At 34.5% G+C, this 24,069-nt stretch overlaps 1 protein-coding gene across 6 annotated transcripts in view; it reads left to right on the top strand.

Annotated features, from left to right (window-relative positions):
• The first annotated feature begins 13,304 nt into the window (after nt 1-13,304).
• The window catches only part of LOC114241396 (tyrosine-protein phosphatase Lar), a 437,676-nt gene continuing 426,911 nt past the window's right edge, over nt 13,305-24,069 (top strand). For all 6 annotated transcript variants that reach the window (XM_089731076.1, XM_089731078.1, XM_089731077.1 and 3 more), the window contains exon 1: nt 13,305-13,728. The gene's annotated coding sequence lies outside the window, so the exon portion shown is untranslated. The remainder of the gene's footprint in view (nt 13,729-24,069) is intronic.

Below are 24,069 nucleotides of genomic sequence, written 5' to 3' on the forward strand. Positions count from 1 at the left end.
AGCCTCTCAAGACTATCAGCATAGGTAGGAAAAAAAAACAGGTGTACCGTCATGTTTATTAGACCGTATGTCCCTATAATTTGTCCTTGTGAAGAAAAACAGTATGCTCATATAAATGTGTCGTTGAAAATTTTCATAGCAATTAAATTGAACTACAGGTTTCTCAGCATTCCTTATGAAGTAGATAGCAGGGGAAACGTGCGCTTTCTCAAAAATAATGTGTGTATAAGTATTTTTATGACTTAACAAAACAGTATAAAATCGGACAAGGCGCAAGAACTGGCTAAAGCATGCTTCAATAATTCATACCATAAAATATTAAGCATTTAGTTTTATGTACTACAAAAAAATGCCGAACAAAGCAACTTTAAGTTTGTATTTTGTAATTATAGCTAACATTAGACCATCTTAGCGAAAACACCGAGATGTGCGTTTAAATAATACATCTGGCTTTCCGACAATTTGACATGTAATTTACTCAGCTTCGGCATCACGAATGATTCGAGGGTGTTATTGTCTGTCGATTTGATGTTATTAAGACTTCCTTCGTCGCTTTCCTCTCAGATTGAAAGCTCGTTAGGGGGGATATTTAATTTGAATGTTTCACCGATAAGAGGATTTTTTTTTTCGTTTATATTTCTTCTTCGTCGTCTAAATCGTTTTGAATCCTGACAAATGTAAAGGCTGATAACTGAATTTATTTTCAATGTTTTGGTGCGCAGCGCGTTTGTTTTCGTAACAAATTATCTGAAAATACTGGTGGTAGGGCATGTATTGAGACGGCACCAGCGGGAATCACGGGCATTTTTGTTCCGATCAGTCACGTTTTCTGGGTTGGATAGCCGTTATTTCTATGCAAATGAGACAGAAACCTCACACCGAAGCTCAAGAACAGCATTTTCGTTGTCTTTAAGCTACTGTAGCCAACTAACAAATGTATATCTTGCATATCCATGTAGGATAAGAAAAAAAAAACATGTCGGCTTAAATTTGTGTTTCAGCTAAAGATTATGAGTTTCGTAGTCAATACCGTCATTAATAATGAGTATTAATGAAATGAAAAGTTCCTTAATACTATTGTGATTTAAATTTTGATGACAGGAAAATGTAAGTTTCTTTAGTAAAAAGTGTCTCGTTTTCCAATTATAAATCCGTCTAGGGGATTTTTTTCTAACCCTTTCAATGCACATCCTTCTAGTACATTATCGAAATGCCTTATCTTTTTTGAAAAAATATTTCGCTTGTGGAATATTAATATGACCATCAACAATAGACCGTCTATTATTCAATCGAAACTTATTAAAGCAAAGTTATCTTTCGCCGATCCCTGTTGAGTTGACATGAGGGCGTTCCTTAAAAGCCACCCTTCCACTTAGTACGTTCCGTCACAACTTTATGATGTGACATGCCATTAAATGGTCTTGAAATGGGAGCATGTATCGTTTCAGTTATGAATCTTAGAACGAAAATTAAACTTAACTGAATTATATAAGATAATGTTTTGAAGACTTATTTTAAAACAAACTATGCGATAATTTGTACAAACATAACGGCCTAAAACCTGTGTTTGGAGTTTCATGAGATATCATTTTTACCGTTTTCATTTGCCTAACCAAAGATAATTCTAAGTAGCTCTGATTTTTGTTTACCAAAAGACCGATGGTCGTACCACGAAGTTTATGACTTTTGACGTGTATAGCACCTACGACTGTTACTCGGGCTTAGGTTGGTCAGTGTCGGCCTCCTAAGGCGTATCAACTCATTTTAGACAAAATGACTTGATGCGGTTCACCAAAAATTCAGTCCTGCTATCTTTGTAACTAAAAAATCATATTAAACAAAAAAAAAGGCAGATGAAACGAAAGTAAACAGAAGAGTAGATACTTCGGTAAACGCATCCGTGCATTTCCATCATACTTTTAGCGTGAATCAATTCCGGAACGCGACGTTGTTCCGATGGGAAAATGACAAGTCGGATTGACTTGAAACAACACGACAATGTGATTTTCTGATTTTCTTTTAAATTCAAAGGTAAAAGAAAAAACTCATAAACATGTATATTTTGAAATGAAATAAGATTAACTATTTTTGTGTTTTGTGTCTACTTTGATAATTTTTCACAATAAAAGACTAAGAGATTGCGTCTTTAGATCACCAAATTATCGATTTTACATAATTTTGTCTGTCAGTATATACGTCACTTTTATTTAAAGCAAATAACCAGTTTCACGTACAAATAAAAAAAAAACGTTGCAAATTTTAATCAAAGTTTGATTCGTGCTAGTCAGTCGATTATGCATAAATAGGGTCGCTTCACATTGTGTTCACATTTGGCGGGAAATGTGAAAGGCGAGGAATAATGTCACACCAGCGCCATTTTGATTTCTATTCCGTTTTGCGAAGGCAAATAATATTGTACTATTTTTTTAAAAGTGAGTCTATGTAAATAAACGTTATATTTATTGAAATATTGTTACAAATATTCCCGTTAAGTGTGGAGTAATTATTCTCAAAATGTTTCGTTAAGCTGTTACACAAATAAAGAATATTAATAAAACTATTAAGTGACTGTTTTTTTTTGGCTGGAGTAGTTTGCTTTGATTTGATTGCGTTTCTTTGGTTTTTGAGACACCGAAAAGAAAGACGAAAGACAGATGAAAGAAATCCTGACATTTATAAGCCATTCCTAACCTATTTGAATCTATTCGTACATTTTAAAAAGACGAATAGTCATTTGTCGAAAACATTCAATTTGCTATTAAATTTTATCTGTTGTTATCTTACAATCATTGCGGGAACTCTTGAGACATTAAGTTAAGGCCTCAGGTGTATCCTATCGAATTGTGAAATAAGTTAATCATAATTTAATATGTGCGAAAACTTTGAAAACCATCGTACCACTCTAAAATTACAATGGTAACAGCAACTAATTGTTTAAATCGTATTTATCTTAAGTGGTTTATTTCGCTAATTGTATTGGATTAGAGTAAGCGCTCGTTAAGTGACGGCTAAATGTCCAGCATTTGTTTTCTGATTGTCAGAGCGACCGCTTTAATCCTGCGAGCAGCTAAGTGTTTTTTTTTTCGTGTTCTAAACTATTTTGTTTTCCGGTTTTATTTGTAATGTGAATTTGATTTTAAGTAATAGCATACGTTGCTTATCGACAGTTAAAAAACTATAAAAAACACGCTTTATCGTTCCACCATTTTTATTGAGTCCATGTGATTTAAGACCCCTTGTAGAGCTACATTAACAAGCAGGTTCATTATCAAGTAAGTCCTCATTATCATCAGCCCACAGTTGTCCCTGCTGGACATAGACCTGTCCTAATTCTTACCATTGAACCTAGGTGCTCCTCAAGTACTTTGGTAGCATTACCATTGGTATTAGTATTACCATTAGTACAGGTAGCTGGCTTTTATGGTAGGCAACGACTTGGCTGTGCCCCTGGCATTGCTGACATCTATGAGCGACGGTAATCACGTCTACCTACAAAGGCAATAAAAAAGATATTAAGTTCGAAATAGCAGATGGAGTAAGATAGTGACGAAATAGTGGCCAAGATAAGATCGTAGAGGTGCCGGAAGGTTTATGACGCGGTGGAGTTATGATCGCGGACCGGACTTTGATGGGAATGGCGGGCGATCGAACATTATGGCATAAAAAATGGAAAGCCTGTGCCCAACAGTGGGTATCAAAGGGCAGAAGATCAATAAATAAATAGAAGTAAGTGAAGAAGTAAAGTTAATACAAATCCTGATAATGAATATCATTAACTGATCTTGGAAAAAAACACACTAAAATGGTTGTGATGTAATTAGAAAATGAAGACAGGTAATGCTGTTGATTTATGGCACGATGAAATTATAGTCGTGAAAAAAGTACTAATGTTTAACAATGCTAAAATACACAAAATTCTGTTTTAGCATAGCACGCAATGTAACACAAACCAAAATCAGCTCGTGCTAACGGGACAGATGCAAATATTTCAATTAAAAAATTCAGGTATACGTAGTAGGTAACAGGTAACACGTAATAGTTAATTAAGTTATCCTCTTCAAAATTTTAAGTTTTTAAGAAACAAATTTGTCAAAAATTGAGACAAAATTGAGTAATTTATTTTATGGATTTATATAGTTATTATAGCACCTAGTATTTGTTTATATTCAATGAACATACGGTGTAGCAATTGTGGTAAGTAATCAAAGTAGGATGCGAGTTCTTGTTTTTAATAAAAATATGTGGCATTGTACTGAATTCGGCAAGAAATAGTTCATTTACACCATATTATTATGTATGCGCTAATTCTTACCAAACAAAGTTCATTAGCGTGGGTATTCTCGTCATTCGTGACCCTGAGAATAAGGAGACGCGGTAAGAGTACCTGCCCCGTGTCAATGTCAATGTAACCTTACTTACCTTAGGGTGATACGACAATAATCATCTCTGGAGCGCCAACAACAACTGTACCAATTTACATTACAATTTATAAACGCAGAGAGGGCTAGCATTTTTTTTTTTTTTATTGCTTAGATGTGTGGACGAGCTCCTAGCCCACCTGGTGTTAAGTGGTTACTAGAGCCCATAGATATCTACAACGTTTAATGCGCCACCCACCCCGAGACATAAGTTCAAAGATCTCAGTACTTACAACGGCTGCCCCACCCTTCAAACCGAAACGCTTCACGGCAGAAATAGGCGGGGCGGAGGTACCTACCCGTGCGGTGCGGACTCACAAGAGGTCCTACCACCAGTAAATAATATAAACAATAATTTTTACTAATACGTATAGAAGGGAGATAATAAACTACCAAATTGGCAGCGTTGATTGGGAAGCGTTTTGATTAAATTCGTTAATCTTAACAACTACTAATAGTGTTCATGATGAATATAAGGTAAATATTTTTTTTAAATTGTAACTATACTGAGATCTTAGAACTTATATCTCAAGGTGGGTGGCGCATTTACGTTGTAGATGTCCAGAAAAAAAAAATCAAATCCGCAAAATTATAATTTGCGTAATTACTGGTAGCAGGACGTCTTGTGAGGCCGTACGGGTAGGTACCACCGCCCTGCCTATTTCAGCCGTGAAACAGTAATGCATTTCGCTTTGAAGGGTAGGACAGTCCTTGTAATTATACTGAGACCTTAGAACTCATATCTCAACGTGGGGCCGTATTTACGTAATAGATTTCTATGGGCTCCGGTAACCACTTAACACCAACCAGGTGGGCTCTGAGTTCGTCTACCCATCTATGGAATAAAAAATATAATAAAAGCCATTCCAAAGCCACATTTCTTGAATATTTTAGTAAAGATCTTTCCGGGGATGTCAAAAAACAACTGTATCGAGTTACGTTACATTTAATAGAATGGTTGTATACAACAAATACAGACGATATAAAAACATGCAATTAGATTTATATAGATGTTTATTATAAAGTATTTATTTTATGTATTTCATTATATATGTACGTGTATGTATATATTTATGTGTGTAATTGTGTATGTATATAGTTTGATATATTATGTATTAGTGTTTATTTTTATTATTTTTATTGTTAATGTCTATAGTATAAATAATTAAATTAATTAGATTGTACTCATCTACCCACTCATGTAAAGCTTTCCTTCTTTGAGAACGGTTAGCTGGTAGATAACTCAATTGTTGAGTTAAGCTCGCCATTTTTTATATCTTATCGCAATTACTGTATTATATTAACTGTGTGTACAAATAAAGAATAAATAATAAAGTATGACAATTGAAAATGATCAAGACAGGAATGAAGAGTCCGAATGAACTTAAGTAATAAGAAGTCGAGGTTCAATAAAACTGTTTGATGTTTCTCGATTTGGATTAACATTTTTTCGAAATATTTTTCTCCCGGACGACCTGTAAATAATGAGAGTTGTCGAGACGAGAATCGATCTGCGACGTCACGCCAGAGGCCGGATGCTGACGACGTATCTTAATAAGGATTCATTCAAGTTTTTCAGCAGCCGCCTTATCGGCTACGGCTAACGTAATTACTTATTTTTCTCTCTTGGATTTATTGGGTATTTTCATTTGCAGCTTGCCGAAAAAAACTTGGAATCTTGACGAGTTTACTAAATTCATATCATTGTACCTATATCATTATGGGTGGACCATACAATTTTATCGATAGTAAAAATCACAGATTGTGAGATAATATAATACAATATATATATATACAAAAGTTGATGTATGTATGTTCCCTAAAGACTCCGAAACGAATTGACTGAACCTACATCGATGAAATTTTCAGACTGGCCTAGCGGGTCTCTGTCTCTCTTTGGTAGCGATCGGATTAAAGTCAAAATCAAAGATCAGTGGAAAATAGGCTGATTTGCTAGTAAAAAATAAAAACAATTTTTGCAGTACACACGCTGTAAAAGTGAAAATTTGAGAAGTTTTCTACCTTATTCTCCCGCAGGATAAATCCTATAGATATATTTATTTGTTTTTTAGTATCGCTTTTACGTTTCATCAAGTTTCAAATTACAACGGCACACCGAAATGTTCCCTTTAAAAATATAAATTTACATCATAATTGTGGTCCAAATGAAACTTAGGTAGCACAGTCGTCTCTATTATCTTGTACTCTTATAGGCTTTTCAACGATGTTTGGCATTTACGGTTTGGGCGTAATTGTTCTTGTCTTGCCTTTTTTTCCCTACCAGCATAATAGCCTTGAGAGGCTATTTTCCTTGACGTGTAGGGGAGCTCACGGGGCTCAAACCGGGTGTGTTGCTAACACTGGTCCTCGCAAGCGCAGTGCTTCGCAGAATCTACCACCGGTTCGGAATCGCGACCTACAGAGAAGATCCGGCGAGAAACTCAGTGGGCTATGTCTATGGATTAATTTACTCGTCGAGCCCTTCGTCGCAAGCGACGGGTTCAGCAAGGACCGGTTCAGCGACCAGTGCTTGAGGTACCTAAAAGCACCGTTAATGGATCGGGAGAATCCGTATTAACGTTCTTAGGGCGACGTCAACTGTTTGCCGTTTGGTCCATGGATCGGGTACATACCTTCAATTTAATTACATAATTACCGGCGGACACGACAAGAGGGTTTTCATGTCGTGCCGCCTTCTCAAAATGGCGTAATGATGCCGACTGTAGATATTTACTGACTGAGTCAAGCTCCAGGTCATCATGGAGATCCACGTTCCTTAGGAACCATGGTGCTCCGACGGCTATCCTGCAAAAACGGGATTGAATGCCTTGAAGGGGTTTCAAATTGGTGCGGGCCCGTGAGCGAACACTACGCTTGCATAGATCATGACGGGGCCTTGTCTTTAATGTTTGTTCGCTGTACACATATAATGGCTATTCTGAGGCGGGACCACTGAATATAGAACGTTAACTAGTGCTGTGGTCTTCTTTCTTTTCGTCGCTATACTCTTGGCAGAGTGTTCGTGGCTTTCATGCTTTCAATAAAGAGTTTTAAAACCCGACGCCACTCCTTCCTTACGGCTGTGCTTGCGTGTAACCCGTTGCAACTTTGTACCTAGTCAGTTCACCTTCGGGAGATCTGCCGCGCGGCTCCACACCCACTACCCTGTTCTGCACCACCAGGCACTCGATAAAAACCATTCCCACATTACGTCAAATGTCTTACAAATATTTGGGATACGAGACCGCACCGCTCAGGAGAGATGCTTTACTATTTTGAATTCCTTAAGAAGTTGGTGCGAAATTCAGTCCACGTTATCTCGAACATTTTCCTCTAGTAGCACATTTCAACTGCATCCATTCTGTGTTTCTCACCATCTCGCAGGGTCCAAGTGTCTGCGGCGTATAAAAATACTGGGAATATCAAACACCTGACTAATCTTAGTAAATTTGGTTACATTACGATTCAGACATATTTTTGAAAGTGCTATTTTACAGTAAATGTACCGTATTGCTTTAATTAACACGTTAATTGCGGGACCATTTTTGAGGGACTTTTAGCCAGTGGGCATGAGGTGTTTTCGAAGCAAGATTGTCTTTCTTTACAGTGTATATGACACCAAATAGGCCACACAAAAGTATCTGTTTTTAATATCTTCTCTACACATAGAAATGTGAATATAGTCGCTTCTCGTACCGAGCGAAAGAACGCTGTTTTGACTGTGCGGCAGTCAAAAGTCGCATATGAGGCTTTAACGCAATGAACGTGTTAAGCTTAGTAATGCAGTTCTGTCGCTAAACTATCAGACCAGATTAACTATAGTTGAAATACTGATAATAATATTGACATTAAGTTTTCCGATAAAAAAAACTCTACCGGAATTTCTCTTAAAACATCGATGAAGTTCATGAACTTTTTAGATACAATCTTAAAATCTAGTTCGGTTCTGTTAGGTAACGATCGCTTAATGAATAATCAATACGGGTTTTTTTCGTAAAATGCTCTAGGAAAACTCGGAAAAACATTTATAGAGATTAACATCTTTCATTTATTTGACTTAGGCAGTTCTTTGACGTTCTAATGTAATTCATGTATATACGTACTTGGAATTAAGTAATCTGAGTGTAACACGACTTTTTGTTTGTTTTTGTTTACCTATAATACTTTTATACAGTTCAGAAAGAAGACGGTTCTTGGCACGCCTGGAAAAACAAGGATGTGGAAAGGCTTTTTGGTGAGCCAAATATTCTGGGGGAGATGAAGGCACGGAGGCACGGATGGCTCGGGCATGTAGTGCGTATAGAGCAGGATCGGGCTGTGAAACGGGTGTACGCGGGTGTACCGGGGGGACGCCGCCCCGCAGGGAGGCCCAAGTACCGCTAGTCTGACTCTATGGAAGGAAATTTACGTGAGCTCCAACCGTCGGACTGGCAAGGTGTTGCGCAGCGCCGGGATGAATGGCCATGTTTATTGTCGGAGGCCAAGACCCACTTCGGGGTCATAGCGCCAGCTCAGTAGCAGTAGCAGTAATACTTTTAATAGATCATTATACTACATTGATGCATTTTACGGACACAAAAAGCTTTATTAGGTAATTTTCTGTGATATTAACTTTGACTGATGTGAACTTTTACTAATTTAATCTTTATCACATAATTCGTTTTAACTATTATATCATTGTAAATTCCATAGCTGATTAGTGGCAGGGATGTATTTAAATTTCAATGTAGTTTGTTTCTCAATAAATAAATAAATCTAAAAAGTCCACACTCTTATTTCATTTTTATCATCACTGTCATATTTTTAAAATGGCGTAGACTGCCTTTTTACGATTTACTCGAAATAAATTATAGTCCCGTTCCCGTTTTCCCTCACCCGCTTACCCACTTCGCCAGTTGAACGTGAAGTTAAGAGCGGCCATCTTTGATCAGTGAATTGTGTTCTGCTATTTTAGAATCCGTCGAAACCGCTGATATATTATTATTCGTTTGTTTTTGTCTTGTGGCCGTTTTATTTGTGGTGGTAGGGCGTATTGTGTGCTTGGGTACGTCCTACCAGCTATTCTAGTTCAAGGAGGATGGCATCTATTATGCGTTGTCTTTGGACTTTAGTCTTAAATACTAGATGGACTCTCAGAGCGTTTGTTTTTGATGGCAATTAAAAAAAATCAGCTCCTTATCATAGAATGTCGTAATCTGTCTGTTTTACTTTAAATTATCAAATATACATATACTGATTTATCGTCTAGAAAAAGAAAAAAAATCTAATTTTTCAATGAAACAATTGCATGGTTTCATTACCGCAACCAGGACGGGAAAAGCATCGTCTGTGCGGAAATTCACGACATATATTACACGAAAAAAAAATTTTTTTATTAAATAAATAGTGCATCGTAAGCTAGTTAGAACAGTCTACAAGCCGATAAAGCATTTATGTAATTTTATTTCCAACATCTCGGTATAATAGCATCTTAATTAGATTTATTAACGATGCAGCGGGTTGCGTTATAGAATATATGAAACAAACTAGTTTAGTTATAAAAGTAATTCCATCGTATATAGTTGTTGGAACAACACGTATTACTACATATCTGTACTATTAACGAACTCGAATTTTAGTGGTCGTTGTTATCTAAAGGATTAGGTGCCCGGTGGGCCTACATGTATTAAGCGATGAAACTATGCTTATGTTCAAATCCCTATTTTTAGTAAGGAAATCATTATTGACGCGTATTTAGGAACGAATTCAACGAATAAGAAGTACCGTACCTAGAGCATCGTTTATTAAAAATTAATCCCGAAAAATTTTATACTAGTGGTAGGACCTCTTGTGAGTCCGCGCGGGTGGGTACGTACCACCACCCTGCCTATTTCTGCCGTGAAGCAGTAATGCGTTTCGGTTTGAAGGGTGGAGCAGCCGTTGTAACTATACTTGAGACTTGTATCTCAAGGTGGGTGGCGCATTTACGTTGTGGATGTCTATGAGCTCCAGTAACCACGTAACACCAGGTGGGCTGTGAGCTCGTCCACCCATCTAAGCAATAAAAAAAAAAACAAACTAATAACGTTTAATTGCCAGTGGCAAATTTTAGTAGGTATCATCACCACAGATTATCCGAAATACCGTACCTTTATACAAAAATAAATAACGTAATATAAATCTAAACTTAGGACTTAGGAACTGGTTATTCGTCGATGTATCAGCATAACAATGATTTCTATTTCCATAATATGAAAATAACAAAATTGAAACAATGAAAACCAAAGAAAACTTCTTAATAACGTTGTCTGTTTATTGGTTTGAAATGTATATAATAACAACCTCATACGTTTCATACAATTTTATAATATTTTAATTATATAGCACACTGTAGCACGCTGTCCTATTTGTGTAAACAAAGTTTGTATGCGTTTCTTTAGAGTAAGAGGCGTGGGGTTCCTGTATACTGGGGGTTCTATTACGTTAGGGGTGTGAGTAATTTGTTTTTGCTGAGTAACTGCTTCATTTGATATTCGATTACTCGTATTTCTAATATAAGATATAAGTTTAACCACCTATTTCTTGGTAAGTATAAAAAAGTATTTAATATCTATATTCAAAGAAAATAATTGTTAACAGTACAAATATTATAAGATTTTCAACGCAAAGTGCGTTTAAAGAGAGCCTTTTGGTTCTTAGTATAGAGTATATTTTTCTCTGGTTCTGTTTAGGTGATTTCTGTATTAGTGAGCCCGGTAATAATAATATGATTTATTTGATTTTACATGACTGACATGTTTCGGTGTACGACCAATCATGTTCGACGCTAGAACAAGAACCGCGTTACTACATAATTAAGAACATCTTATATTACAGGTCAATAATTTACATGATACATCTTCCCTTTGAGCCCATTGCTTTACAGAGTTTAATGTTCGTTGCAGACACGACTGCCCCGACACGGATTTCCCCCGGGGGCTATGTACTCAAATTCGATAGGAACGGAATCACCCTCTAAAATTTTTCTTTGGAAATTTAAAGCCCCCTCTTTCTATGATTAAAGTTTATTTCTAGGAGGGTCTAAGTTATGTTTTTATCTTAGGTGCGATAGTTCCATTGTTGGTTACTAATATAGTTTAGTTTTCTTGTTTGTGTGTGCGCATTTAGATATATAAAAGATGATTAATCTATTAGTAATTGAATACATTTTTCACATAGAGCAATAGGACTGGTTGTAATTTAGAAATTAAATGATCGAAATAAGACTAGCTCTTAACATTTCGACTTTAACTAGCCTAATGTAATAAATCTTATGTAAAAGGTATCCGAAACACTGCCATGAGAACTAAGGAGTCCATTATAGTAGAGCTGAACATCCAAAAAAGGATTTGACAAGAACGTGCCAAGCTTCTTCGGACACATCATGCGGTTTCTCAGACATGAATTAGGAACGCTCATAATTTTAGATCGCATAGAAGGCAGGCGCACCGTGGGCAGAACACCAGCCAGATGGTAAGATCTGGTTAAGAAAGCGGTTGGTGATAGTCTATACCATGTGGTCCATGCCACCCAGGACCGAATACTATGGAGGAAAGTCACATGTGGTCGCGATCCTCAGCAGTGAGGGAACGATGAAGAAGAGAAAAGCTATCTTAATCTTCTAAGCTACTGCATGACTTTTATGCATTTTACATAATGAACAGGCAGTTCATCTATTTAAAAATGACCACGTAAACATTACAAAACTCTACTGAATGCAACTGTATTAGGGGTGACGTCATTTGGGGTTAAAGTATATGACGAAATAACCATAGATTTTTCACGTAAAGACCGCGTTAAGTTACATTGGATGTCATCATAGTTAATGTTACTCCTTAGCAGTTTTTGTGGCTACGAACGACTGATTGAATTGACTTTTTTTAACGTGTAACTGTTTTAGATTTTTTCTCGATCGTTGGTTGGGTAAAGAAATTCGAGGCGGGAAGTAGAGTAATGCAAAAACACACCACAAAAAGATAACTGCCGTCCACTTGGAGACATGAAGTCAGGGTTCAGTTGAATTAAATCACTTTTACCCTTGAAACCAGAAATTTTTGCTGCGCGGCTAAAACTTACACAACTGTAGTAACAATTAAAAGAGAAGGTTAAAAAATTACGTTAAGACTACGGAGTGATGGAAATAATTTTCAGTTTCATACATGTATACATCATAGGTAGTCGAATTTACTATTAACATGGTAGATTCTTTGACCATCAATTTAGGTAAATGTTAAGTAGCCCGTAGAAGGAAGATCATTCAGTTTGAAAATACTGTTACAGTTGTAGCTAATAAAAATACGGACATAGAAACATTATTTTTAATCCATATTAACTTTTAAATGGATCGCCCACTTTTACGTTGCTTTAATTTAAATATCACAATGAGTGTTCATATTGTTATAAGTCTAGTGCAGATGCATTGCACTCAGGTATTGCGTAAATTAATGTACACGTATGTACAGGAGCTGCAAAGTATAAATTTGCTAAAAGAATTTATATCAGAACAACCAATAGTTGCAGTTCAGTTCAGTTGTCCTATGTATCTGAATGTAGCGCACGATGAATGAAGTTTTTATAATATAATTACGAATGAAACTTCATTTTTCACTACAACTTCCTATAACGCTACGAGTGAGGCCACAGTCTTGTGAAAAGCTCGTTTCACGAAAGTGTCCTCACATTGCTTCACAGTTCACAGAGGCCGTTGACTACAATGTTGTCTGTCCTTGTTACCCTTGCAACTACACTCTTCCTTAAATCGAAATCAAAGCTCGTCGGGATTGGAGCGTTGTGAAGCTCGTACGCTTCACACATTAACATGAAGTGTGACGTAAGTAGAGTTGCGTTCTGAGAATAACGTTAGGCGAAATATTTCTCCGCAGCGAAAAGTTGAAGAGTACTAAATAAAACAATTTAATGTAGAACCTTAATTTTTTTTGTGTCCGTCGTTATATAAAGTTAAACACCAATAAAAAATTTAGATAAAACCTCATAATCGATGTTTTATGTGGGTGAATAAGTGAAAAATTGGGAACACAAAGTCTTTAAATTCAAACATCTAGAATAATAATTACAGGATAGCTTATGTACGAAACGTACCTGCATATGGCGGATGCTCAGTTTGTGTTTATGTCAATAAGCAACTAAAATTTTGGAATTGCGCGGGTGTGGATAAAACATTTTAAAATAAATTATGTGTTTGTGAAGCATGTGAATTGTGTGTTTTATTTGTGATAATGTTTTTCTTTGGAAGACTTTTGGGAACACTGAAATCATCGGTGTACTATTAAAGGTATGTATTCGTTTTATGTTTCGATATAAATTAATTTATAAAAAAAACAAATGCAGTTAAAGTCAATACATTCACATTATGATTTAATCACGCGTTTACAAAACAATAAATAGTGCATATGTTGGGAGGAGCGTACGATTTCTGTTGAAGATTCGAGTGTAATTGATTTGTCTCTTAGGTTATCGTAAAATGTTACTGTAACTACTGACTATTCAAAGTTTGACAAAACAATTTGTATTGTTTTTTAACTTACAGAACTTTAGCTATAAAGAATCAGTAAAGTTTATGAGTCCAGTACAGTAAGTTCAGTATTACAGTAGAATTCGTAATTAAAATTTTCATTTTTCGCTGTGTTCAGTAAAAGTCTCAGTCAACATTAAGAGTTTTTTCAATTAAGGACAGCATCGTATTATCGAATCACAAAATCGGAAATATATAGATCTTCAAACAGTGAAAAAGATGTAAGATTTGTTAATTTATTGATAAATAAGATGCAAAGAGGTGAACATTAAGATGACAGATTCCAAATTCAAATACTTAAAAGTTAATCTCTAAATCCCTGCAGTTTGTACTTGAATCATTAAATTCATAGGTACTATAAATTAAAAAAAAATGAGTTGGCCTTTCTGTGAACATCAATCATGTTTTTGTTATTGATATAATCAGAGTTATAGTTTATATATATATTTATACAATAATAATTTAAATTAAATAGAATGTACTTGGATAACAAAATTTTCAAGGTGCAAAGAAACTATTCCCAAAAATGAAGACAGGCCAAGCTACCGATTTCTAACACAATAGCATAAAAAGTAAACCAACAATGATTAAATTTGAGATGATACCTAACTTATGGACTAATTTCCCATGCACAAATAACTGAATTAAAAATGTAAATTTACTTTTTTTTAAAAAGTGAGCCAAACAAAAAAATTCAAGTAATATTTTTGGTTGAGGGTTTGGGAGAGGTTGAACCTTGCTAGAATCTTAGGCCAAAGTAGTAAAATTCTTGTATTATCATTGGTTCTTGAGATGTGTGAATTTTTTAAAGTAAATGAGACATTTTTAAGTTGGTTAAAATTATGTTGAAACATTCTATTATGTGCGTAAATACAGGTCACCCTAATAAAAGTCTAGTTAAAAACATTCTTCCAGGTTTTTTTAAAATTACAGATTCATGATATATTTACTTGCATTATTTTTAATCATGCCTAAGCTAAGTCTGTATAGCCTTAAAAGAAAATGTAAATGCCACTGCTAAATGGAACAATAAAAATCAGGAAACTATTTGCAATAATGCTTCAACGCAGTTTACAACCCATTAATCAACATATCATAATAAATGCTCCATCATATAACATCATTATTTATAGAACATCTTGTTAGTGTTTAAACATAAGCCATGCTGTGTTTATAAATGAGATGCATGTGTTTAACTTATATCAGAATATCTTCATAAAACCATTAATTTATGTACATCTGTTGATGAATTATAAAGACTGACCCTTATAAAAATTAGGTGATTCTATTAAGTTTTTGTTAAATGTGAGAACATTATTAATTGGCATTTCAAAAGAAGTGTGTTTTAAGAGGTTTTTGTCTGTGTAATGCAATAAATCATAGTTATTTTTTATTAGTCTGATTGAAATCTAATCTCTGCTTAAAAATCTAATATATTATTTTTTAAGTAAACTGTGTTAAACTTGTGTTTCTATTCATAATCAACATGTGCTCTGAGAAGTTTTTCAATACAAATTTTTTACTAACTTTATGCAGGCTTGTATGTCTACAATGTCTACAATTCCTATTTTTTGGTCAGTAGTCAACCTTTGCTTATAGACATTAGTAATTTCAGATGCATAACTGCCAGCTGCTTACTTAATATTAACATAAATCATAACAAGAAAGTATTTTTATGTTTTGGAACATCATTTAAACTATCATCCAAAATAATACTGGCATTCTAAAGTTTACTTTTAACAATTATTGTTAGTTCTTTGTACTGGGAGTCGATTTTTAAAGAATTTGGACATGTTATTTCTATAATAAACTGATTGGTATTTTAAGTTAAAATTGTAGATTATTTATCTTAGTTCATTTTTAGGTGATAATGATATTAACATACAAATGTGACTCAACAGAAATTACATACAAATAATTCAATAGATACAATCAGGAATCACAAATAATGCTAAGGAGTAGCAATTGTAGGTGTGATTGATGAAGTTAGTGCGAAACATAATATCAGACTGGCTTGCTATTTTTTTTTTTGTATGTACCAACCCTGCCATGTTTACACTTAAAATTTAATAAAATTTCAAAGAAAACAAACTTTAATCTCGCTAGGTAATAACCTATTAAGAGACATTCTATTTCTTACATTTAAAGAAGATACTAGCTATAGGAAATTTAAATTGGCCCGGATTGAGTTTTTGTACTAATTTTAGAAAATTCCAATCAAAAACCATTAGAATACACTTTATTTGATCTTTGTGTTCAAATCATCAACTACCGATTTATATCTTTCAAGTGGGTTATTTATTTCTTGTAATTTCCTTGATATAACATAAACAGAATCCTGTTTACGAATGTTATTTTCAGAGAATTTTCATGAATTCGATTTTCAGACCTAATAATAAACCGCACTTGAGCTTTTTAGGATACTTTACCAGTTACGAGCTACGAAATTCAGCCATGATGTTGACCGAAAGTATCAAATTATTTAGCAAATACACCAGATCCACTAATGACCGAGGCAGATAGGAGGAACCTTTGACACGTATATTATCTGTGAACAGTACAATTATGTGATGAACTCAACTGAACTATCAAAAGTGTATCACACAAGGAAGAAATGCTTGCTGATAGGTTAATAAACAACAACCGTCTTTAATAATTCTTAACTACAGAATAACGTACTTAGTATAGTAGAGCAGTGAGTTTTATAGCGTTCAAACGCCGGGAATTCACAACGAACATAAAACATCACAAGATTAGTTGGGGTGGAAATGTAGTGTAGTAAGGATGTTCCTGTTTTGAAGAAAAAAACAAAGGACCGTGAAACAGTCATTATTATAGTCTGATATTAAAACGGAAAATGGATGAAGTGAGGTTTTAATACTGATATTATAGGTTTAGATCCGGTGACTTTTTTTTAAAATTCATTTTTGATAAATTTTTAGGTTGTTATTAGGGCACACTAATGACATGCTGCTAAATATGAAAATAAGGGTTTTTTTTCGTCCTGATTCCTTCATATGTGTTGCAATCGCAAGATAATCGGACGTCCGTCAGGAAGTTGGTAAAATTATGTACTTTAAATATTCCGTTAAATAGATAGAAATTAGAAACAGGCAACGCAAATGAAAGTGTTTTAAAAAAATCTGCTTCTAACAATAGTCGCTTCTAAAATACATTAGGAAAAGGTAAAATAGAAAATAATTATATAATGATAATCTCAACGAATGGCAAGAAATGTTCTCGTCAAATAATCTCTCCATTCGTAATATCTCGCAAGAAATAAACGAGCAATGATTACATCGATATAATTAAATTGCGCCGGGCATTATAGTATTGGATGCCTAAATAATTGTCCCGTGTTCTCATCCGTTTGTAAAGTACTCAGTGCGCACCGATTCGGGTAACCTATTAGATGAAATCGTTATCTTATCTCACGGCGTGTAATCAAATCACCGGTCGTGTCATTGTCCTCTCCCCGTGGTATCGTTGCGTTTTAAGGCAGGCTAAATCGTAAGATCACAAACGAACTTCTTAACCTTGAAGCGGTTTTGATAATTTGTCAAAAAATACCGGCGAGGTCAAGGATTATTAATCTTTGTAATCACAAGCTATTACGCTAGTATTTTCCGTTGCAAACTTTTGTACAATAGCTGGGCTTTTTGTTCGAAACTTTCTGTTTTCGGTCTCACTAACAATGTTACTAAATGAAATTAAATTAATTAGTTATGCTTTCATTTTTATTTGATTTGATTTTAGAAACCACTGGATCCACTGTCATCAAAAATCGGTTCATATCCACAATTCATTCTCAGTTACACGGGAAACATAATTGTTTCGCGGCATAAATCGGTAGTAAATTCAGATTTAATTATATTCGTCGGAATAATTTCCTTCCATTCTGTTCATAATCAATATAAAGATCGTGATTATAACATCGCACAGACATTTTGATATTGAATTTTTTTTAAAAATATGACGTAAAATTGCAAGAAGTTTTTAAAATGTTTAAATACTGTTCTAGTTTATTAATTATCAGTATTGTGTGATTATATTATTTGCCAATACATTTATATCTAGGATACATTCCTTACGTACAAGTTGGACATTATTTTGTGCGGCGAGCCATCATCCAATAAACTACCGACATCAAAATCATTAATAATCCGATTATTTACTTGGCGATAAATTTACCTACGACTTGCATAGAAATAGAAAATGTTATCAGTGCATTTTTATATCGCGTGACTGCTGAACTTGTTGTCTCCAAAATTAACAGTAACTAAATCAAAATCTGTTAATAAATAAAAGAGCTGTAAGCGCTTTAATTTCAAGCTGGATAGAAAATTAATTACATTAAATAATTATCTCAAATTTTCACGAATGCATTTTTGAAGTGAAAACTTCTTTAGAATCGTTGTGATTTCAAACCGGATGCAACGGAAAAAACGACAGGTAAGAGACACAAATACAAAAATGTGTAGGATGAAGCCAGCAAAGAATGAGACAGAAATATACATACTATTTAATACAGCGCCATCTGTGAGATTTTTTAATACTAACGTGTGTATGAAAGCTCTTGTAGTGAATTTTAATTTAGGATTATACGTGAAATTAAAATATCAATTCACAGAGGGCGCTACCTTACAATTATTTACTAATGACAAAATTTTACATATACTTAAGACGTTTAGGATAATTGTATTTTAATTTTGGAAGATTTCACTTCTACCACGTGTGAATTGCACACATTTTGTTTTTTTAATTTACTTGCAGAACTGGATGGGGATTTAGCTTCCTATATCAACTTTCACCTTTAAGTTATTGGTGAAGGTTGAGATACACATACACAAATATATATATGAGACGCTTTATTTTTTAATTCATTTTCTTATTCCTTTAATATATTTATATGTAACGGGGTGTACTGAACCGCCTCTCGAAAAAGGACTGGTGATATAGAGACGATAAAACAAAAAGCCATTTTTTAAAGTATTTGAACATTGTTTGTAAAGTCATAACTCGTAAGACAAACAGAATTTAGTTGACGCGCGACTACTACAGTATCTGGGGAGCATTCGCGGTCGATTTCGGGATAAGGAACTACCAATTTCTTTATTATATAAAAAAAAGTTTTGTGATATGGTTTTCCGTTAATCTTAAAGTCTAATAGTAGTCTGTAATCATTTCAGTTTCAGTGATCTCTTTCTCAAGCTTAATGACAGTATCCTCTCTAAGTCATTCGGTTTTGAACAAAAAGTACCCAATTAAAATACCCAGGAAACTACATGACCAAATCTACAATTTAATTTTGTGTTATCTTTATTTATTTATTTTAAAAGTAATTATAGGTTTTAATGCATTTCGGCTTTATGGTTTCTCTAAAAATAACCATTTAAGTACTGATTGATTTTTCTTACAGAGAAAAATAATGAAATCATTTATCATTTTTCGGCTGATACCGCGTGCCACACCGGTGTCGAGACACGATACCTAAATGCATAGAATACGTAAAGTTTATCTACAATTCTTTATGAATAATATTTGTACCGTATGTTCCATGGGGAATGCTCTGAGGAATTGTTTGAGATGATCTCTTCATCTCCTTTTTATCATCGCACCTCCCGCCATCGGAGCAGAGTTCATCCATATTATCTGGAACCGCTGCGTTCATCGACAGTGCGTTTCCAGAGGCTTTTTTGCCACGTACCATCCGGCTATGGAATGAGCTCCCCTCCACGGTGTTTCCCGAGCGCTATGATATGTCCTTCTTCAAACGAGGCTTGTGGAGAGTATTAAACGGTAGGCAGCGGCTTGGTTCTGCCCCTGGCATTGCTGAAGTCGACGGTAACCACTAACCATCAGGTGGGCCGTACGCTCGTCTGCCTATAAAGGCAATAAAAAAAATAAAAAAATTGTTTGTGTTTTTGAAATAACAAGCTTTATGTAATTCAAGATAAGACTTTATAACTATACCATCTTTCAATATTTACCTTTTGAAGTATGAACTTTCGCATGGTATCAAATTTTAATATAACTTTATGAATTAAGAAACAGAAAAAAAAGGAAGAGCTTTGAAGAGATGCACTTGGAGCTAAGCCTTTTTGTATAAACTATGAAGAACCTACACTACAGAAAATAAACCTTATTTATTAAGAATTATGTATTAAAATTATTCATCATATTATGGCACGCATGTAACTACCATATGTTTACACATTCACACAGTCAAAGTATCAGTGATGTGTGATCGGCATCTGTTAAAAAATATAAAACGTCTACTAAAAAAAAAAAAAACCATAATTATCATTCCTTAATGGCTTAAAATGAATAGGGAGGATCCTTTTGATTTTTTTTTCACTTTGGTATTTATCTTTTTTTTCTTCTTCTTTAGAATAAATCGTTTAAGGAATTAATTAAATCGAAGACTTGAGGGAAGATTGATTCGTTTTTAATCGAAACGTTTTCACTTTTTTTGTTCGAGTTCGGAAGCCATCGAGTTTATTGACATTTGTATTGCGATGTTATACGTACAACTCGAGTTCGCTTCTGAAGCCCTTATATCGCTTATAACATTTGAACATGTAAAATCATGAAGTAACTCTAACTTATAAATTGGGGAATCCGCTTACGGACGCCTGGTCGAAGGGAGTAACGGAGCGGGTTAGCTTAGTCCTAGCCCACTGAGCTTCTCGCCGGATCTTCTCCGTGGGTCGCGATTTCGATGCGGTGATAGATTCTGCGAAGCACTGCTCGTGCTAGGTAGTGTTAGCAAATTCTTTCAGGTTGAGCCGGTGAGATCACCTACCCGTCCGGGCGTAGCTGAATAGCCTTTTAGGCTACCAGCGAATAGTTAGGGTAGGGAAAAAAACCGGGTTTCTTGGATCGCGTCGATCTCCGGTGCTAAAAAATGACCACACTAATTATATGCAATTTCAAAACATACAACATACAATTAATTGAAATGTAAACAACACTTCTTAGAGTTTTTTCTTAAGTTTAAATTGTATGTAGTACAATAATTGCATAGCTTTTATTTCGCTTCCGATTTAGGTGTGACGTCATTTGTGGTCGAAATTATCGACGAGCATAGATCATATAGCTATTGGCCACAAGTGATCATGTGTTATCATTGATATTTAGATTAACATGAAAAACGAATAAAATTTTGCAAATATCTGATTCTAGTTAGTGATTAGAATTAAAAATCATTATTATTTTACAAAAACAATAATTGAAAAATGGTTATTTTATTAAAGCCTCATAAACGGCACTTCTAAATTGTTTTTTCTTTCATGTCGCTGATGATGTCAGATATCCGTTTGTATGAAAATAATATTAGTAGTATTGATTACAGATTAATTGGATTAATTTTTAATGGGTTTTTAACGCGTGTTGTCTATCCCGTGGAATATTGCATTGCATTGCATTAAAGAAAAGCTTTAGTGTTATTATTAACGTTGGAAGGACCCACATGTATTAGCTTGGTTAATGTAAACAGTAGTAGGTATCTATACATCCGCAATAATTGAACCTATTCAATGTCAATGCCTATTAATTGCCAATACTGTATGCCATATTTAAAGAACTATCATGGCGTGATCTATAACACATACGAGTATGTAGTTTATATTAGTGTATAATACGTGAAGCAAAAACTTTGTACCTTTATAAGAAAATTGCGCGGACGGAGGAGTATGAAATTTCCCACACTTACAGAGAATATAGAGAAGGAGTGCAGAATGCTAATATTTTTTAATAATTATGTATTAATAATAAATTAAATCAATAAAAAAACATTACACACACTACCATATATTTGACATACAGATACGCATATATACTCTTTATTTATTGTCAAAATTTATTACTTAAAGTATTAAGTAGTAAAATTTATTACTCAAATTGAGAATAGGTTAATATTGTTTTATCTTTCATATTATTTGTCTACAGTGTGGTCTTGGCGAAATCTGTGAATAAAGAAGTATAATAATCTTTGACAATAGAATCTTAATAATGTTCAAACTTATAATTCCAATTAATTATAGTCGAATTTCGACTACTGAGGGACCACTAGTTTATATTAGTGTACAAGTTTTGGATTTACAAGCAATTAATTACTTACAATTATCTCGCTGTAATTCCGTCCAACTGTGAAAAAGAATGGGCGTATTTTATATGTATATCAAGTATTTGCCTATGAAGTTGCAGTTTAGTAGAAAGTAATTTTTGTATATTTTTTTTTCTATCAATTAAAATATGCACTAATGGTATCGGTGCATCTCTGCGAGCGCAGTGGTGTTTTTTCAAAGCTCTTTTTGAAGAGGTCAGGTGCACGAGAGCTAAGAAACTCCTCAAAGGCATTTTGTTTTAATTCATTTGAATTTACAATTTATTACTAGCCATACATAAATTACCTTTTAAATGCCCAGTATTGGAAAACGGCAATTGCTTAATGAGGATGACAGCGGAAAATGATCGGCTCCGACGTTCCTAACAAGCAAATGAATCTTTTATGATTTACAATAGTTTGTCAGGCTGTTAAGTAGAAGGTGTCGGTGTGCATAAGTAGGATGTGCGAGTCTGCATTATGTAGATGCTGTCGCGAAGCTCAACTTCCAGTTTGATTGTTGAAAGTCATTAATAAAATATAATTGAGATCTTTTATCTCAAAATGAGTGGTGGTAATGTTTTTTAGTGTGGGTGCCGGTAACCAATTAAACCGCTTCTAAAAGTCTATAAATATGCTAACTATCTAAGTATGTGGTCCAGATCTAAAAAAATCTAAATCAGTTTAAATGTAATTAGTGTGTTATAAATATGTGCCAGTACCAAAACCTTTTTTATTCGATCCTCGTATGCGTTGATGATGATAGATAGGTCTGAGTAAAAGATAATAAAAAAAAACAGAAAATTAATAGTACTTTTTATTAAATAAAAAGGGTACGTCGTGCAAACGTTTTTATGTAGTCGTATTCAATATTTCGTAATGAAAATTCTTTTACTTTACCGAATCTCTCAAAACACTCGTATATTGGTACGCTGTATATGTATATCTTCGAAACTGGGTCGTATCTTTGCGAGATGACTGGTGCTTTGTGACTAATGACGTCGTAATCGTCAAATCGTTTTTCTCTGAATTCATTGCTATGATTTTTCGAAGTTTATCTCAAAGGAGCAACATCAAAAAAGCGCTAAAATGATGAACGAATCGTAAATCGTTCGAGATAGTTATTAAACACATTTGCCTGTCCAGGTTCGATTCGGGTGTATTTTGCGAAAGATATACATATTGTATAATGTATATAATTGTATAATCTCACACGGACGTGGTATGGAAATGGTAGTGCAAGGTAGAGGGGGAAGAGGTCAACCGAAGAAGATATGGATGGAGTGTGTGAATGACGATATGAGAGAGAGAGTAGTGAGTGAGAGAGAAAGGAGTGAGTGTTGAGATGACGGCTGATAGAAGAGAATGGAAGAGAAAAATTAGCTGTGCCGACCCCACCTAGTGAGATAAAGTGGAGAAAAAGAAGAAGAATTGTATAATCTTATAATTCTTGACTTGACTCGTATATATTTCTCGTATCCATAACATAGAAGAAAAGCAATACTCTGGGCTTTTATTTATTAGAAACTAGCTGACCCAGCAGACTTCGTAGTGCCTCAATCGAAAAATAAAATACCTAAGCTTTTGTATAAAATAAACTTAAAACAAACAAAAGGAGTCCGTCCGACGGGGGACACATCAAAGGAAAAACAAAATTGTAATTTTTATTTAATTACGAACATTTTCATATTTATCTACCTTTTAAACCTTCTCTGGACTTCCACAAATAATTCAAGACCAAAATTAGCCATATCGGTCCAGCCATTCTCGAGTTTTAGCGAGACTAACGAACAGCAATTCATTTTTATATATGAGAAGATAAAGCAGTCCTCCCACCCTTCAAACCAATGCATGACAGCTTCGCAGTACAAACAGGCTGAATATGTCCTACCACCAGACTGGTAACAAACAATACGAGCTCCAACCACTATCTACGTACAGTGAATGCTCATTATGCTTCCTTCATTTGCAGGCGGACGGATTTGTATAGGCAG

The sequence above is a fragment of the Bombyx mandarina genome, chromosome 11 (genome assembly GCF_030267445.1).
Source record: "Bombyx mandarina strain Sakado chromosome 11, ASM3026744v2".
Classification (NCBI taxonomy): Eukaryota; Metazoa; Arthropoda; class Insecta; order Lepidoptera; family Bombycidae; genus Bombyx; species Bombyx mandarina.